Source organism: Hyperolius riggenbachi, chromosome 10 (genome assembly GCF_040937935.1).
Source record: "Hyperolius riggenbachi isolate aHypRig1 chromosome 10, aHypRig1.pri, whole genome shotgun sequence".
NCBI lineage: Eukaryota > Metazoa > Chordata > Amphibia > Anura > Hyperoliidae > Hyperolius > Hyperolius riggenbachi.
The window spans coordinates 34,027,159-34,032,760 of NC_090655.1; the positions used below are offsets into that span (position 1 = coordinate 34,027,159).

General features: G+C 48.8%; 1 protein-coding gene across 1 annotated transcript in view; it reads right to left on the bottom strand.

Annotated features, from left to right (window-relative positions):
- The window catches only part of LOC137536636 (olfactory receptor 6F1-like), a 55,650-nt gene that overhangs the window by 49,950 nt on the left and 98 nt on the right, over positions 1-5,602 (bottom strand). The gene's annotated exons all lie outside the window — the stretch shown is intronic.

A 5,602-nucleotide genomic window follows, 5' to 3' on the forward strand; every position in this document is an offset into this window, starting at 1 on the left:
TTGGCATGCGTCAGCAAGCGTTGCTGAAGCTGATCTGCCTTGGGGATAAGCAGCACACAGGGGAGGAAATTTGGAAGGGAATAAAGGAACAGACGGATTTGTGGCTGGCACCGCTGGACCTGAAACCGGGCATGGTTGTGTGTGATAATGAGAGTAATCTCATTCGCGCTTTAAGGTTGGCTAAGCTGACACACATCCCTTGCCTGGCGCACGTGATGAACCTAGTAGTTCAGCGGTTCCTGAGGACATACCCAGGCGTGGCCGATCTTCTGTTGAAGGTGCGTCGAGTGGCCAAACATTGTAGAAATTCCAGTACTGCTTCGGGGGCACTCGCCAAGATGCAGGAGCGCTTCAATCTCCCCCACCATCGCTTGCTGTGTGATGTCCCTACGCGCTGGAATTCTACGCTGCACATGCTAGCCCGCTTTTGTGAGCAGAAGAGTGCAGTGGTCCAGTACATGACGGCGCAGTACCGAGGCGCATCCGGACAGCTGCCAAGCTTCTGTGGATCCGATTGGGCCAACATGTTGGACCTCTGCCAAGTCCTCCAAAATTTTGAGCAATCCACGTTGCTTGTGAGCAGTGACAACTCTTCAGTCAGCATTACCATACCACTGCTGTGTTTACTGAAGAGGTCAATGTTGAAAATCAAGGAAACAGCTGTCATGATGCAACTGGGGGAATCTGAAGGAGAAAACGATCAGCGTGATGGTACCAACATCAGGCCATCCGCCTTAGGGAACGCTGGCCCCAGCAGCTATGACGAAGAAGAGGAGGAGGAACAGCTGGAGTTGGAGCAGGAATTTCATGCCACCACTGACGAGGGCCAGAGCGGTGCACGTTGGACTTCCACAATTCAGCGCGAATGGTCAGCAGAAGCAGACCAGGAGGAAGGTGACGACTATGATGCATCACAACAACTATCACAACGCTCACAAGAGGATGATGAGGATTCTGGTAGGACTCTGGCACACATGGCTCAATTCATGCTAGACTGCATTGAACGTGACCCACGCATTGTGCGCATTTTGGACAACACCAATTACTGGGTTTATACCCTTCTGGATCCACGGTACAAACACAATGTTCCAAAACTGCTTGAAGAAAGAGTCAGACAGGTCAAAATGGAAGAATACCAGCAGGCCCTTGTGGAGACTTTAGAGAGGAGATTAACATCCTCCCCCTCCTCTAGCCAGTTGTACGCCGACAGACTGACTTCCGCAAACCCAGGACGACCAGGAGGGCAGCAAACAACGCAAGCCGCAACTAGTGCCCAAAAGGGAATGGTATCGGCAGTGTCCTTGGAGTGGGAAAATTTTCTGACACCCATGCAGCAGCAGCCCACTGAACAGCAAGCGTGCAGATCCACCTCCAACACCGATCGCCTGGAGAAGATGGTCAAGGACTACATGTCAGATGACGTAGCTGTGTCGAACAATCTATCTGCACCCTTCAACTATTGGGTATCGAAGCTAGACGCCTGGCACGAACTGGCAATGTACGCAATAGAGGTGCTGGCTTGCCCGGCAGCGAGCGTTATGTCGGAACGCTGTTTCAGTGCTGCCGGAGGCATCGTCACAGATCGGCGTATCCGCCTCTCCACAGAAAATGCAGACCGTCTGACTCAAATTAAAATGAATCAATCCTGGATTGGAAATGACTACGCAACACTCCAGGACCCCAACCAAGTAACATGACCAATGAACATCTGGGATGGTGTAGCGTTTCCGGTCCCTGTTTATTGAACCTCTCATCTGTATTACATTTATGACTACATGGCGGCAAAAAGCATTGCTGCTATATCCGCACGCTTTTTGTCCTCATGCAAGGCCTGGGTTGTTGTGTCTCACAAAGCGTGGCCTTCTCCTCCTGCGCCTCCTCCTGTTCCATCACGTCTGCTGCTGCTGGGTTAGCGTTGCCGCGTGGTCCCTGTTTATTGAACCACTTATCTTTATTACATTTATGACTGCATGGCGGTACAAAGCATGCTATCCGCACGCTTCTTGTCCTCATGCAAGGCCTGGGTTGTTGTGTCTCACAAAGCGTGGCCTTCTCCTCCTGCGCCTCCTCCTGTTCCATCACGTCTGCTGCTGCTGGGTTAGCGTTGCCGCGTGGTCCCTGTTTATTGAACCACTTATCTTTATTACATTTATGACTGCATGGCGGTACAAAGCATGCTATCCGCACGCTTCTTGTCCTCATGCAAGGCCTGGGTTGTTGTGTCTCACAAAGCGTGGCCTTCTCCTCCTGCGCCTCCTCCTGTTCCATCACGTCTGCTGCTGCTGGGTTAGCGTTGCCGCGTGGTCCCTGTTTATTGAACCACTTATCTTTATTACATTTATGACTGCATGGCGGTACAAAGCATGCTATCCGCACGCTTCTTGTCCTCATGCAAGGCCTGGGTTGTTGTGTCTCACAAAGCGTGGCCTTCTCCTCCTGCGCCTCCTCCTGTTCCATCACGTCTGCTGCTGCTGGGTTAGCGTTGCCGCGTGGTCCCTGTTTATTGAACCACTTATCTTTATTACATTTATGACTGCATGGCGGTACAAAGCATGCTATCCGCACGCTTCTTGTCCTCATGCAAGGCCTGGGTTGTTGTGTCTCACAAAGCGTGGCCTTCTCCTCCTGCGCCTCCTCCTGTTCCATCACGTCTGCTGCTGCTGGTGCTGGGTTAGCGTTACCGGTCCCTTTTCGTGGAACCTCTTCTCTGTATTACATTTATGACTGCATGGCGAAAAAAAGCATGTTACCTGTGCAAAGAAACATGACATTTTCCACATTTAAAAGACAGTTTTTCCTTTGAAACTTTACAATCAATTTTCTCAAAAACTATAAGCTCTTTTTCAAATATTTTTCCTCTTGTACCCACTCCCAAGGTGCACATACCCTGCTAATTTGGGGTATGTAGCATGTAAGGAAGCTTTACAAAGCATGAAAGTTCGGGTCCCCATTGACTTCCATTATGTTCAGAGTTCGGCGCGAACACCCGAACATCGCGGCGATGTTCGGCGAACGTTCGTGAACCCGAACATCTAGGTGTTCGCCCAACACTAGCCTGAGCGTGCTTTGCAGACCAGGCATCCATGGTCAGATGGACCCCTGACCCAACCCTGTGTGCCAGAGATTACACCACTTGCCTTTCAACATCACGGTACAGTTTGGGTATCACCTTTTTTGAGAAATAATTGCGGCCTGGTATCTTCCACTGCGGTGTATGGCTTTGCTTTTGTGTGCTGCTTTTCATCAGGTGGTCATCCCATTGCAGTTTGTGCTTTGTCATCATGTGCCTTCATAAGGAAGTGGTCCCTACGCAGGTCTTGGTCTTTCCACGGCTCAATTTTTGGTGGCAGAGAGTACAGATGGCATTGCTCTCATCTGAGGCAGACACACAAAAAATGTCCACACTGCTGAGCCCTGGGGTGATGGCACTTTGGTGGTGGCGGCCGACTGAGTGTTAAGTGGGGTGCCAGAATCAGAGCAGGTGGAGGAAGATATGTCACGGTTCCGTGCAGAAGCTGAGGAAGATGAGGTGTTCTGTGTTAAATAGTCAACTACATCCTAACAATCTTGGGGGTTGATGGCACGCGCCTTCTGAACACTGTACTTTGGTCCAGGGCCGCACGAAATCATGACAGCACGTCCCCGAACAGACCTGATGGGTGGCCTCTGCCTGTTTTGCCCATATTGGGGGGGGGGATGAAGTGAAAGGTATGCACTGACTTTACTAATACAATGTGCAGTCACACAGGTGCAGTGAACAGGTATGCAGTGACTGGTATCAATACAATGTGCAGCTATCAAACACACAGGTACCGTGAACAGGAGCAGCGACTGACTGGTATATATCACTGCGTGCGCTCACGTAGGAAGGTAGGTGCACTGAACAGGTGGGTATGCAGTGATTGGTATTACAAATGTGCAGCTGTCACACACACAGGTACCATGAACAGGTGCAGTGACTGGTGGTATAACACTGTGTGCGCTCATGTAGGTAGGTAGGAGCACTGAACAGGTGGGTATGCAGTAATTAGTATTACAAATGTGCAGCTGTCACACACACAGGTAGTCACCGAATGTGCTTGGCCTGGCAGTGGCACAGTAGGAATTACCAAGGGGCCAAGGTCCCAGCAGCTGCACTGGCTGACTGACAGGGCTGTATATGCAACACAAGTGTCTGTGGGACACACACACACAAAAATAGATCACAAGAACAACATTAGCTCTTAAAAGGGCTGTTGAGGATGAGGAGTGCTTTTTAGCAATAAGTATCAGCAAGAAGGAGCAACCTAACAAGCCTAACACAAGAGCCTAACTAAGCTTTCCCTGTCAGCAGCAAGGTTCTCTCCCTTCTCTAATTACTGCAGCCACACGAGTGAGTGAAAAGGCTGACGCTGCCTGCGTTTTATAAGGAGGGGGGGGGGGTGGCTCCAGGAGGGAGTGTAGCCTGATTGGCTACACTGTGTCGGCTGTGAACCACCGAAGTTCGCGGTCGAAACGTTCGGGCCATCTCTAGTGGAGGTGCACACCATCACACATACAGTATATACCATATGATTCAACACTGTGGCCTGGTGCACACCAAAACCCGCTAGCAGATCCGCAAAATGCTAGCAGATTTTGAAACGCTTTTTCTTATTTTTCTGTAGCGTTTTAGCTAGCGTTTTGCGGTTTTGTGTAGCGGTTTTGGTGTAGTAGATTTCATGTATTGTTACAGTAAAGCTGTTACTGAACAGCTACTGTAACAAAAAACGACTGGCAAACCGCTCTGAAGTGCCGTTTTTCAGAGCGGTTTGCGGTTTTTCTATACTTAACATTGAGGCAGAAACGCATCCGCAATCCAAAATCTGCAGCAGCCCGGGAGTATGCATTTCTGCAAAACGCCTCCCGCTCTGGTGTGCACCAGCCCATTGAAATACATTACCCTAGCGCATCCGCACCCGCAGGCGGATCGCAAACCGCAGCGGAAACGCTCTGATGTGCACTAGGCCTACGACTTGGGACTGTATAGATTCCATCAGAAAGTTCCTGGACCTGATACACCAATTGAGTTGCACAATGAGATGCAATTCCATGTAATGTTCCTCAGAAAAAAAATCCAAGATTTGCACAATGATAACATCATTGATGAGGTTGTCTAGACACAAAAACAATTTTTACACTTTTTAAAGTTTTATATGTGCATAAAAACAGTTAAGCAAGCTGGAATACGTGTCTTTTTGTTCATGTGTGCAATACACTCACCTAAAGGATTATTAGGAACACCTGTTCATTTGCTCATTAATGCAATTCCGTATACAAAGCTGTACGAATTGTAATACGTTTTAATTTTCTTTTCAACAAAACTGGGATTTCTCTTTTAACATACTGCATCTTATTGAACCTCCCATAAACTTTGATCAAACAATTACAACCTCTGACATCCCCTGTTCTGTTTATTTGCGCTTGCACGTATTGCACGTAGCTATTCCAAGTCAATGACCTGCTTTTTTAAAATAATCAAAAACACATCCTTGTCATTCTGGTATGTGACTGAAGTCAGCTATCCCCTTCTCTGCCTGTACACTACAAATCCCATGGTGCATTGCAAACACAGCAGCCTTAC